Here is a 13941-nt window from a genome sequence, read left to right as displayed (position 1 = left end):
AGGAGGAGGGGCCACGTGGGCAGGCTTAATTGATCCCAAGTGATAATGATTTGGCCAGGGGACCAGCTGGGAGTGATGATGTCATGGAGATTAGTTCTGGTATTAGGGTTAGAGAATTGGGGCTCTGTTCATGGTTAGGGTTAGGATAAGGTTTTGGGCTAGGTAGGGTTCAGGCTCAGATGTGGGCTAGGTTTAGGGTTTGGGTTATAGGGTTAGGGACTGGGTTACGGTCACAGTGTAGTAATGTTAGCTATTCACAATGAATGAGCTTCAATCACTGGACAATTTGGTGTGTAGCACTCAGAACTTACGACTCCAGACTAGGGAAATATTTAGAAATGTGCTTCACACAATGGGAATACTTATTCCAATAGACTGAATATCTGAACAACACAATTTTGTCATTGGGAAATCTTGTTCAAACAGCTGAGAAGCGAGTGTGACACTGTTTACATTTATTTTCCCCGACAAAAGGAGTTGGCGTTTTCGGGAAAAGGTTTTGGTGAAACACTGAAAAACTCATTTTCCTAGAGCTATCGAACAGTATGAAAGTATTGAGAACACTATGAAATAAAAATGTTAGTTAGGTAAGGGTTCCAAGTAATGTTTTACTGTGCCTTTAAAAAGCCGGTATGACACCCGTGTTAAAATGAAAAGTCTCATTGCTCAAAACAACAGACCAGGGAATGGCAGAGTGTCTCTAGAACTCCAGGAATACATTTTAGAACCCGAACATCTATACTCAATTTTGAAATAATGAGAATTTGTATCCAAAGCGCTGTGAAAGGTAGGATAGACTGTCAAGTGGTAATAATGTTGAAAGTGCTGGTATATTTGTAAAAAAGGTTGTTTTACCAAATTAGAATTCACAATGAAAAAGCTTGAGACACTGGAAGAGAGAGACTCCAACTCGGGAATTTCACAATGATAACCTAGGTTAATATCTAAGAAAGTGCTTCAAACACTAGGAATACGTGAATAAAGGGCCTTAATATCTGTAACACATTGTTTCCTGACAAGGAAATCGTGTTCAAAGAACATAGAACCGAGTTGGATACTGGTTACATTTATTATTCCGGGACAATGAGTTGGCGATTTTGAAAGAAGCCTGGTTAGGCCATTAAACCGGATGTGATGACGTCACCAAGGGGGAGGGGCCACGTGGGCAGGCTTAATTGATCCCAGGTGATAATGATTTGGCCAGGGGACCAGCTGGGAGTGATGACGTCATCGAGATTAGTTCTGGTATTAGGGTTAGAGAATTGGGGTTCTGTTCATGGTTAGGGTTAGGATAAGGTTTTGGGCTAGGTAGGGTTCAGGCTCAGGTGTGGGCTAGGTTTAGGGTTTGGGTTAGAGGGTTAGGGACTGGGTTACGGTCACAGTGTAGTAATGTTGGCTATTCACAATGAATGAGCTTCAATCACTGGACAATTTGGTGTGTAGCACTCAGAACTTACGACTCCAGACTAGGGAAATATTTAGAAATGTGCTTCACACAATAGGAATACATATTCCAATAGACTGAATATCTGAACAGCACTATTTTGTCACTGGGAAATCTTGTTCAAACAGCTGAGAAGCGAGTGTGACACTGTTTACATTTATTTTTCCCGCCAAAAGGAGTTGGCGTTTTCGGGAAAAGGTTTTGGTGAAACACTGAAAAACTCATTTTCCTAGAGCTATCGAACAGTATGAAAGTATTGAGAACACTATGAAATAAAAATGTTAGTTAGGCTAGGGTTCCAAGTAATGTTTTACTGTGCCTTTAAAAAGCCGGTATGACACCCGTGTTAAAATGAAAAGTCTCATTGCTCAAAACAACAGACCAGGGGAATGGCAGAGTGTCTCTAGAACTCCAGGAATACGTTTTAGAACCCGAACATCTCTAGTAAATTTTGAAATACTGAGAATTTGTATCCAAAGCGCTGTGAAAGGTAGGATAGACTGTCAAGTGGTAATAATGTTGAAAGTGCTGGTATATTTGTAAAAATGGTTGTTTTACCAAATTAGAATTCACAATGAAAAAGCTTGAGACACTGGAAGAGAGAGACTCCAACTCGGGAATTTCACAATGATAACCTAGGTTAATATCTAAGAAAGTGCTTCAAACACTAGGAATACGTGAATAAAGGGCCTTAATATCTGTAACACATTGTTTCCTGACAAGGAAATCGTGTTCAAAGAACATAGAACCGAGTTGGATACTGGTTACATTTATTATTCCGGGACAATGAGTTGGCGATTTTGAAAGAAGCCTGGTTAGGCCATTAAACCGGATGTGATGAGGTCACCAAGGGGGAGGGGCCACGTGGGCAGGCTTAATTGATCCCAGGTGATAATGATTTGGCCAGGGGACCAGCTGGGAGTGATGACATCATCGAGATTAGTTCTGGTGTTAGGGTTAGAGAATTGGGGTTCTGTTCATGGTTAGGGTTAGGATAAGGTTTTGGGCTAGGTAGGGTTCAGGCTCAGGTGTGGGCTAGGTTTAGGGTTTGGGTTAGAGGGTTAGGGACAGGCTTAAGGTCACAGTGTAGTAATGTTGGCTATTCACAATGAATGCGCTTCAATCACTGGACAATTTGGTGTGTAGCATTCAGAACTTACGACTCCAGACTAGGGAAATATTTAGAAATGTGCTTCACACAATAGGAATACATATTCCAATAGACTGAGTATCTGAACAGCACTATTTTGTCACTGGGAAATCTTGTTCAAACAGCTGAGAAGCGAGTGTGACACTGTTTACATTTATTTTTCCCGCCAAAAGGAGTTGGCGTTTTCGGGAAAAGGTTTTGGTGAAACACTGAAAAACTCATTTTCCTAGAGCTATCGAACAGTATGAAAGTATTGAGAACACTATGAAATAAAAATATTAGTTAGGCTAGGGTTCCAAGTAATGTTTTACTGTGCCTTTAAAAAGGCAGTGTGACACCCGTGTTAAAATGAAAAGTCTCATTGCTCAAAACAACAGACCAGGGGAATGGCAGAGTGTCTCTAGAACTCCTGGAATACGTTTCAGAACCCGAACATCTCTACTGAATTTTGAAATACTGAGAATTTGTATCCAAAGCGCTGTGAAAGGTAGGATAGACTGTCAAGTGGTAATAATGTTGAAAGTGCTGGTATATTTGTAAAAAAGGTTGTTTTACCAAATTAGAATTCACAATGAAAAAGCTTGAGACACTGGAAGAAAGAGACTCCAACTCGGGAAATTCACAATGATAACCTAGGTTAATATCTAAGAAAGTGCTTCAAACACTAGGAATACGTGAATAAAGGGCCTTAATATCTGTAACACATTATTTCCTGACAAGGAAATCGTGTTCAAAGAACATAGAACCGAGTTGGATACTGGTTACATTTATTATTCCGGGACAATGAGTTGGCCATTTTGAAAGAAGCCTGGTTAGGCCATTAAACCGGATGTGATGAGGTCACCAAGGGGGAGGGGCCACGTGGGTAGGCTTAATTGATTCCAGGTGATAATGATTTGGCCAGGGGACCAGCTGGGAGTGATGACGTCATCGAGATTAGTTCTGGTATTAGGGTTAGAGAATTGGGGCTCTGTTCATGGTTAGGGTTAGGATAAGGTTTTGGGCTAGGTAGGGTTCAGGCTCAGATGTGGGCTAGGTTTAGGGTTTGGGTTAGAGGGTTAGGGACAGGCTTATGGTCACAGTGTAGTAATGTTAGCTATTCACAATGAATGAGCTTCAATCACTGGACAATTTGGTGTGTAGCACTCAGAACTTACGACTCCAGACTTGGGAAATATTTAGAAATGTGCTTCACACAATGGGAATACATATTCCAATAGACTGAATATCTGAACAGCACTATTTTGTCACTGGGAAATCTTGTTCAAACAGCTGAGAAGCGAGTGTGACACTGTTTACATTTATTTTTCCCGACAAAAGGAGTTGGCGTTTTCGGGAAAAGGTTTTGGTGAAACACTGAAAAACTCATTTTCCTAGAGCTATCGAACAGTATGAAAGTATTGAGAACACTATGAAATAAAAATGTTAGTTAGGCTAGGGTTCCAAGTAATGTTTTACTGTGCCTTTAAAAAGCCGGTATGACACCCGTGTTAAGATGAAAAGTCTCATTGCTCAAAACAACAGACCAGGGGAATGGCAGAGTGTCTCTAGAACTCCAGGAATACGTTTTAGAACCCGAACATCTCTACTGAATTTTGAAATACTGAGAATTTGTATCCAAAGCGCTGTGAAAGGTAGGATAGACTGTCAAGTGGTAATAATGTTGAAAGTGCTGGTATATTTGTAAAAAAGGTTGTTTTACCAAATTAGAATTCACAATGAAAAAGCTTGAGACACTGGAAGAGAGAGACTCCAACTCGGGAATTTCACAATGATAACCTAGGTTAATATCTAAGAAAGTGCTTCAAACACTAGGAATACGTGAATAAAGGGCCTAAATATCTGTAACACATTGTTTCCTGACAAGGAAATCGTGTTCAAAGAACATAGAACCGAGTTGGATACTGGTTACATTTATTATTCCGGGACAATGAGTTGGCGATTTTGAAAGAAGCCTGGTTAGGCCATTAAACCGGATGTGATGACGTCACCAAGGGGGAGGGGCCACGTGGGCAGGCTTAATTGATCCCAGGTGATAATGATTTGGCCAGGGGACCAGCTGGGAGTGATGACGTCATGGAGATTAGTTCTGGTATTAGGGTTAGAGAATTGGGGCTCTGTTCATGGTTAGGGTTAGGATAAGGTTTTGGGCTAGGTAGGGTTCAGGCTCAGATGTGGGCTAGGTTTAGGGTTTGGGTTATAGGGTTAGGGACTGGGTTATGGTCACAGTGTAGTAATGTTAGCTATTCACAATGAATGAGCTTCAATCACTGGACAATTTGGTGTGTAGCACTCAGAACTTACGACTCCAGACTAGGGAAATATTTAGAAATGTGCTTCACACAATAGGAATACATATTCCAATAGACTGAATATCTGAACAGCACAATTTTGTCACGGGAAATCTTGTTCAAACAGCTGAGAAGCGAGTGTGACACTGTTTACATTTATTTTTCCCGCCAAAAGGAGTTGGGGTTTTCGGGAAAAGGTTTTGGTGAAACACTGAAAAACTCATTTTCCTAGAGCTATCGAACAGTATGAAAGTATAGAGAACACTATGAAATAAAAATGTTAGTTAGGCTAGGGTTCCAAGTAATGTTTTACTGTGCCTTTAAAAAGCCGGTATGACACCCGTGTTAAAATGAAAAGTCTCATTGCTCAAAACAACAGACCAGGGGAATGGCAGAGTGTCTCTAGAACTCCTGGAATACGTTTCAGAACCCGAACATCTCTACTGAATTTTGAAATACTGAGAATTTGTATCCAAAGCTCTGTGAAAGGTAGGATAGACTGTCAAGTGGTAATAATGTTGAAAGTGCTGGTATATTTGTAAAAAAGGTTGTTTTACAAAATTAGAATTCACAATGAAAAAGCTTGAGACACTGGAAGAAAGAGACTCCAACTCGGGAAATTCACAATGATAACCTAGGTTAATATCTAAGAAAGTGCTTCAAACACTAGGAATACGTGAATAAAGGGCCTTAATATCTGTAACACATTCTTTCCTGACAAGGAAATCGTGTTCAAAGAACATAGAACCGAGATGGATACTGGTTACATTTATTATTCCGGGACAATGAGTTGGCGATTTTGAAAGAAGCCTGGTTAGGCCATTAAACCGGATGTGATGAGGTCACCAAGGGGGAGGGGCCACGTGGGCAGGCTTAATTGATCCCAGGTGATAATGATTTGGCCAGGGGACCAGCTGGGAGTGATGACGTCATCGAGATTAGTTCTGGTATTAGGGTTAGGGAATTGGGGTTCTGTTCATGGTTAGGGTTAGGATAAGGTTTTGGGCTAGGTAGGGTTCAGGCTCAGATGTGGGCTAGGTTTAGGGTTTGGGTTAGAGGGTTAGGGACAGGCTTAAGGTCACAGTGTAGTAATGTTGGCTATTCACAATGAATGAGCTTCAATCACTGGACTATTTGGTGTGTAGCACTCAGAACTTATGACTCCAGATTAGGGAAATATTTAGAAATGTGCTTCACACAATAGGAATACATATTCCAATAGACTGAATATCTGAACAACACTATTTTGTCACTGGTAAATCTTGTTCAAACAGCTGAGAACCGAGTGTGACACTGTTTACATTTATTTTTCCCAACAAAAGGAGTTGGCGTTTTCGGGAAAAGGTTTTGGTGAAACACTGAAAAACTCATTTTCCTAGAGCTATCGAACAGTATGAAAGTATTGAGAACACTATGAAATAAAAACGTTAGTTAGGCTAGGGTTCCAAGTAATGTTTTACTGTGCCTTTAAAAAGCCGGTATGACACCCGTGTTAAAATGAAAAGTCTCATTGCTCAAAACAACAGACCACGGGAATGGCAGAGTGTCTCTAGAACTCCAGGAATACGTTTCAGAACCCGAACATCTCTACTGAATTTTGAAATACTGAGAATTTGTATCCAAAGCGCTGTGAAAGGTAGGATAGACTGTCAAGTGGTAATAATGTTGAAAGTGCTGGTATATTTGTAAAAAAGGTTGTTTTACCAAATTAGAATTCACAATGAAAAAGCTTGAGACACTGGAAGAAAGAGACTCCAACTCGGGAAATTCACAATGATAACCTAGGTTAATATCTAAGAAAGTGCTTCAAACACTAGGAATACGTGAATAAAGGGCCTTAATATCTGTAACACATTGTTTCCTGACAAGGAAATCGTGTTCAAAGAACATAGAACCGAGTTGGATACTGGTTACATTTATTATTCCGGGACAATGAGTTGGCGATTTTGAAAGAAGCCTGGTTAGGCCATTAAACCGGATGTGATGACGTCACCAAGGGGGAGGGGCCACGTGGGCAGGCTTAATTGATCCCAATTGATAATGATTTGGCCAGGGGACCAGCTGGGAGTGATGACGTCATCGAGATTAGTTCTGGCATTAGGGTTAGAGAATTGGGGCTCTGTTCATGGTTAGGGTTAGGATAAGGTTTTGGGCTAGGTAGGGTTCAGGCTCAGATGTGGGCTAGGTTTAGGGTTTGGGTTAGAGGGTTAGGGACAGGCTTACGGTCACAGTGTAGTAATGTTGGCTATGCACAATGAATGAGCTTCAATCACTGGACAATTTGGTGTGTAGCACTCATAACTTACGACTCCAGACTAGGGAAATATTTAGAAATGTGCTTCACACAATAGGAATACATATTCCAATAGACTGAATATCTGAAAAGCACAATTTTGTCACGGGAAATCTTGTTCAAACAGCTGAGAAGCGAGTGTGACACTGTTTACATTTATTTTTTCCGCCAAAAGGAGTTGGCGTTTTCGGGAAAAGGTTTTGGTGAAACACTGAAAAACTCATTTTCCTAGAGCTATCGAACAGTATGAAAGTATTGAGAACACTATGAAATAAAAATGTTAGTTAGGCTAGGGTTCCAAGTAATGTTTTACTGTGCCTTTAAAAAGCCGGTATGACACCCGTGTTAAAATGAAAATTCTCATTGCTCAAAACAACAGACCAGGGGAATGGCAGAGTGTCTCTAGAACTCCAGGAATACGTTTTAGAACCCGAACATCTCTAGTAAATTTTGAAATACTGAGAATTTGTATCCAAAGCGCTGTGAAAGGTAGGATAGACTGTCAAGTGGTAATAATGTTGAAAGTGCTGGTATATTTGTAAAAATGGTTGTTTTACCAAATTAGAATTCACAATGAAAAAGCTTGAGACACTGGAAGAGAGAGACTCCAACTCGGGAATTTCACAATGATAACCTAGGTTAATATCTAAGAAAGTGCTTCAAACACTAGGAATACGTGAATAAAGGGCCTTAATATCTGTAACACATTGTTTCCTGACAAGGAAATCGTGTTCAAAGAACATAGAACCGAGTTGGATACTGGTTACATTTATTATTCCGGGACAATGAGTTGGCGATTTTGAAAGAAGCCTGGTTAGGCCATTAAACCGGATGTGATGAGGTCACCAAGGGGGAGGGGCCACGTGGGCAGGCTTAATTGATCCCAGGTGATAATGATTTGGCCAGGGGACCAGCTGGGAGTGATGACATCATCGAGATTAGTTCTGGTGTTAGGGTTAGAGAATTGGGGTTCTGTTCATGGTTAGGGTTAGGATAAGGTTTTGGGCTAGGTAGGGTTCAGGCTCAGGTGTGGGCTAGGTTTAGGGTTTGGGTTAGAGGGTTAGGGACAGGCTTAAGGTCACAGTGTAGTAATGTTGGCTATTCACAATGAATGCGCTTCAATCACTGGACAATTTGGTGTGTAGCATTCAGAACTTACGACTCCAGACTAGGGAAATATTTAGAAATGTGCTTCACACAATAGGAATACATATTCCAATAGACTGAATATCTGAACAGCACTATTTTGTCACTGGGAAATCTTGTTCAAACAGCTGAGAAGCGAGTGTGACACTGTTTACATTTATTTTTCCCGCCAAAAGGAGTTGGCGTTTTCGGGAAAAGGTTTTGGTGAAACACTGAAAAACTCATTTTCCTAGAGCTATCGAACAGTATGAAAGTATTGAGAACACTATGAAATAAAAATATTAGTTAGGCTAGGGTTCCAAGTAATGTTTTACTGTGCCTTTAAAAAGGCAGTGTGACACCCGTGTTAAAATGAAAAGTCTCATTGCTCAAAACAACAGACCAGGGGAATGGCAGAGTGTCTCTAGAACTCCTGGAATACGTTTCAGAACCCGAACATCTCTACTGAATTTTGAAATACTGAGAATTTGTATCCAAAGCGCTGTGAAAGGTAGGATAGACTGTCAAGTGGTAATAATGTTGAAAGTGCTGGTATATTTGTAAAAAAGGTTGTTTTACAAAATTAGAATTCACAATGAAAAAGCTTGAGACACTGGAAGAAAGAGACTCCAACTCGGGAAATTCACAATGATAACCTAGGTTAATATCTAAGAAAGTGCTTCAAACACTAGGAATACGTGAATAAAGGGCCTTAATATCTGTAACACATTATTTCCTGACAAGGAAATCGTGTTCAAAGAACATAGAACCGAGTTGGATACTGGTTACATTTATTATTCCGGGACAATGAGTTGGCCATTTTGAAAGAAGCCTGGTTAGGCCATTAAACCGGATGTGATGAGGTCACCAAGGGGGAGGGGCCACGTGGGCAGGCTTAATTGATCCCAGGTGATAATGATTTGGCCAGGGGACCAGCTGGGAGTGATGACGTCATCGAGATTAGTTCTGGTATTAGGGTTAGAGAATTGGGGCTCTGTTCATGGTTAGGGTTAGGATAAGGTTTTGGGCTAGGTAGGGTTCAGGCTCAGATGTGGGCTAGGTTTAGGGTTTGGGTTAGAGGGTTAGGGACAGGCTTATGGTCACAGTGTAGTAATGTTAGCTATTCACAATGAATGAGCTTCAATCACTGGACAATTTGGTGTGTAGCACTCAGAACTTACGACTCCAGACTTGGGAAATATTTAGAAATGTGCTTCACACAATGGGAATACATATTCCAATAGACTGAATATCTGAACAGCACTATTTTGTCACTGGGAAATCTTGTTCAAACAGCTGAGAAGCGAGTGTGACACTGTTTACATTTATTTTTCCCGACAAAAGGAGTTGGCGTTTTCGGGAAAAGGTTTTGGTGAAACACTGAAAAACTCATTTTCCTAGAGCTATCGAACAGTATGAAAGTATTGAGAACACTATGAAATAAAAATGTTAGTTAGGCTAGGGTTCCAAGTAATGTTTTACTGTGCCTTTAAAAAGCCGGTATGACACCCGTGTTAAGATGAAAAGTCTCATTGCTCAAAACAACAGACCAGGGGAATGGCAGAGTGTCTCTAGAACTCCAGGAATACGTTTTAGAACCCGAACATCTCTACTGAATTTTGAAATACTGAGAATTTGTATCCAAAGCGCTGTGAAAGGTAGGATAGACTGTCAAGTGGTAATAATGTTGAAAGTGCTGGTATATTTGTAAAAAAGGTTGTTTTACCAAATTAGAATTCACAATGAAAAAGCTTGAGACACTGGAAGAGAGAGACTCCAACTCGGGAATTTCACAATGATAACCTAGGTTAATATCTAAGAAAGTGCTTCAAACACTAGGAATACGTGAATAAAGGGCCTAAATATCTGTAACACATTGTTTCCTGACAAGGAAATCGTGTTCAAAGAACATAGAACCGAGTTGGATACTGGTTACATTTATTATTCCGGGACAATGAGTTGGCGATTTTGAAAGAAGCCTGGTTAGGCCATTAAACCGGATGTGATGACGTCACCAAGGGGGAGGGGCCACGTGGGCAGGCTTAATTGATCCCAGGTGATAATGATTTGGCCAGGGGACCAGCTGGGAGTGATGACGTCATCGAGATTAGTTCTGGCATTAGGGTTAGAGAATTGGGGCTCTGTTCATGGTTAGGGTTAGGATAAGGTTTTGGGCTAGGTAGGGTTCAGGCTCAGATGTGGGCTAGGTTTAGGGTTTGGGTTAGAGGGTTAGGGACAGGCTTACGGTCACAGTGTAGTAATGTTGGCTATGCACAATGAATGAGCTTCAATCACTGGACAATTTGGTGTGTAGCACTCATAACTTACGACTCCAGACTAGGGAAATATTTAGAAATGTGCTTCACACAATAGGAATACATATTCCAATAGACTGAATATCTGAAAAGCACAATTTTGTCACGGGAAATCTTGTTTAAACAGCTGAGAAGCGAGTGTGACACTGTTTACATTTATTTTTTCCGCCAAAAGGAGTTGGCGTTTTCGGGAAAAGGTTTTGGTGAAACACTGAAAAACTCATTTTCCTAGAGCTATCGAACAGTATGAAAGTATTGAGAACACTATGAAATAAAAATGTTAGTTAGGCTAGGGTTCCAAGTAATGTTTTACTGTGCCTTTAAAAAGCCGGTATGACACCCGTGTTAAGATGAAAAGTCTCATTGCTCAAAACAACAGACCAGGGGAATGGCAGAGTGTCTCTAGAACTCCAGGAATACGTTTTAGAACCCGAACATCTCTAGTAAATTTTGAAATACTGAGAATTTGTATCCAAAGCGCTGTGAAAGGTAGGATAGACTGTCAAGTGGTAATAATGTTGAAAGTGCTGGTATATTTGTAAAAATGGTTGTTTTACCAAATTAGAATTCACAATGAAAAAGCTTGAGACACTGGAAGAGAGAGACTCCAACTCGGGAATTTCACAATGATAACCTAGGTTAATATCTAAGAAAGTGCTTCAAACACTAGGAATACGTGAATAAAGGGCCTTAATATCTGTAACACATTGTTTCCTGACAAGGAAATCGTGTTCAAAGAACATAGAACCGAGTTGGATACTGGTTACATTTATTATTCCGGGACAATGAGTTGGCGATTTTGAAAGAAGCCTGGTTAGGCCATTAAACCGGATGTGATGAGGTCACCAAGGGGGAGGGGCCACGTGGGCAGGCTTAATTGATCCCAGGTGATAATGATTTGGCCAGGGGACCAGCTGGGAGTGATGACATCATCGAGATTAGTTCTGGTGTTAGGGTTAGAGAATTGGGGTTCTGTTCATGGTTAGGGTTAGGATAAGGTTTTGGGCTAGGTAGGGTTCAGGCTCAGGTGTGGGCTAGGTTTAGGGTTTGGGTTAGAGGGTTAGGGACAGGCTTAAGGTCACAGTGTAGTAATGTTGGCTATTCACAATGAATGCGCTTCAATCACTGGACAATTTGGTGTGTAGCATTCAGAACTTACGACTCCAGACTAGGGAAATATTTAGAAATGTGCTTCACACAATAGGAATACATATTCCAATAGACTGAATATCTGAACAGCACTATTTTGTCACTGGGAAATCTTGTTCAAACAGCTGAGAAGCGAGTGTGACACTGTTTACATTTATTTTTCCCGCCAAAAGGAGTTGGCGTTTTCGGGAAAAGGTTTTGGTGAAACACTGAAAAACTCATTTTCCTAGAGCTATCGAACAGTATGAAAGTATTGAGAACACTATGAAATAAAAATATTAGTTAGGCTAGGGTTCCAAGTAATGTTTTACTGTGCCTTTAAAAAGGCAGTGTGACACCCGTGTTAAAATGAAAAGTCTCATTGCTCAAAACAACAGACCAGGGGAATGGCAGAGTGTCTCTAGAACTCCTGGAATACGTTTCAGAACCCGAACATCTCTACTGAATTTTGAAATACTGAGAATTTGTATCCAAAGCGCTGTGAAAGGTAGGATAGACTGTCAAGTGGTAATAATGTTGAAAGTGCTGGTATATTTGTAAAAAAGGTTGTTTTACAAAATTAGAATTCACAATGAAAAAGCTTGAGACACTGGAAGAAAGAGACTCCAACTCGGGAAATTCACAATGATAACCTAGGTTAATATCTAAGAAAGTGCTTCAAACACTAGGAATACGTGAATAAAGGGCCTTAATATCTGTAACACATTATTTCCTGACAAGGAAATCGTGTTCAAAGAACATAGAACCGAGTTGGATACTGGTTACATTTATTATTCCGGGACAATGAGTTGGCCATTTTGAAAGAAGCCTGGTTAGGCCATTAAACCGGATGTGATGAGGTCACCAAGGGGGAGGGGCCACGTGGGTAGGCTTAATTGATTCCAGGTGATAATGATTTGGCCAGGGGACCAGCTGGGAGTGATGACGTCATCGAGATTAGTTCTGGTATTAGGGTTAGAGAATTGGGGCTCTGTTCATGGTTAGGGTTAGGATAAGGTTTTGGGCTAGGTAGGGTTCAGGCTCAGATGTGGGCTAGGTTTAGGGTTTGGGTTAGAGGGTTAGGGACAGGCTTATGGTCACAGTGTAGTAATGTTAGCTATTCACAATGAATGAGCTTCAATCACTGGACAATTTGGTGTGTAGCACTCAGAACTTACGACTCCAGACTTGGGAAATATTTAGAAATGTGCTTCACACAATGGGAATACATATTCCAATAGACTGAATATCTGAACAGCACTATTTTGTCACTGGGAAATCTTGTTCAAACAGCTGAGAAGCGAGTGTGACACTGTTTACATTTATTTTTCCCGACAAAAGGAGTTGGCGTTTTCGGGAAAAGGTTTTGGTGAAACACTGAAAAACTCATTTTCCTAGAGCTATCGAACAGTATGAAAGTATTGAGAACACTATGAAATAAAAATGTTAGTTAGGCTAGGGTTCCAAGTAATGTTTTACTGTGCCTTTAAAAAGCCGGTATGACACCCGTGTTAAGATGAAAAGTCTCATTGCTCAAAATAACAGACCAGGGGAATGGCAGAGTGTCTCTAGAACTCCAGGAATACGTTTTAGAACCCGAACATCTCTACTGAATTTTGAAATACTGAGAATTTGTATCCAAAGCGCTGTGAAAGGTAGGATAGACTGTCAAGTGGTAATAATGTTGAAAGTGCTGGTATATTTGTAAAAAAGGTTGTTTTACCAAATTAGAATTCACAATGAAAAAGCTTGAGACACTGGAAGAGAGAGACTCCAACTCGGGAATTTCACAATGATAACCTAGGTTAATATCTAAGAAAGTGCTTCAAACACTAGGAATACGTGAATAAAGGGCCTAAATATCTGTAACACATTGTTTCCTGACAAGGAAATCGTGTTCAAAGAACATAGAACCGAGTTGGATACTGGTTACATTTATTATTCCGGGACAATGAGTTGGCGATTTTGAAAGAAGCCTGGTTAGGCCATTAAACCGGATGTGATGACGTCACCAAGGGGGAGGGGCCACGTGGGCAGGCTTAATTGATCCCAGGTGATAATGATTTGGCCAGGGGACCAGCTGGGAGTGATGACGTCATGGAGATTAGTTCTGGTATTAGGGTTAGAGAATTGGGGCTCTGTTCATGGTTAGGGTTAGGATAAGGTTTTGGGCTAGGTAGGGTTCAGGCTCAGAT

The sequence above is a fragment of the Cnephaeus nilssonii genome (genome assembly GCF_951640355.1).
Source record: "Cnephaeus nilssonii genome assembly, chromosome: 22".
Classification (NCBI taxonomy): domain Eukaryota; kingdom Metazoa; phylum Chordata; class Mammalia; order Chiroptera; family Vespertilionidae; genus Cnephaeus; species Cnephaeus nilssonii.
The sequence above is the reverse complement of the archived record's forward strand: the minus strand, read 5'-3'. Positions refer to the sequence as shown.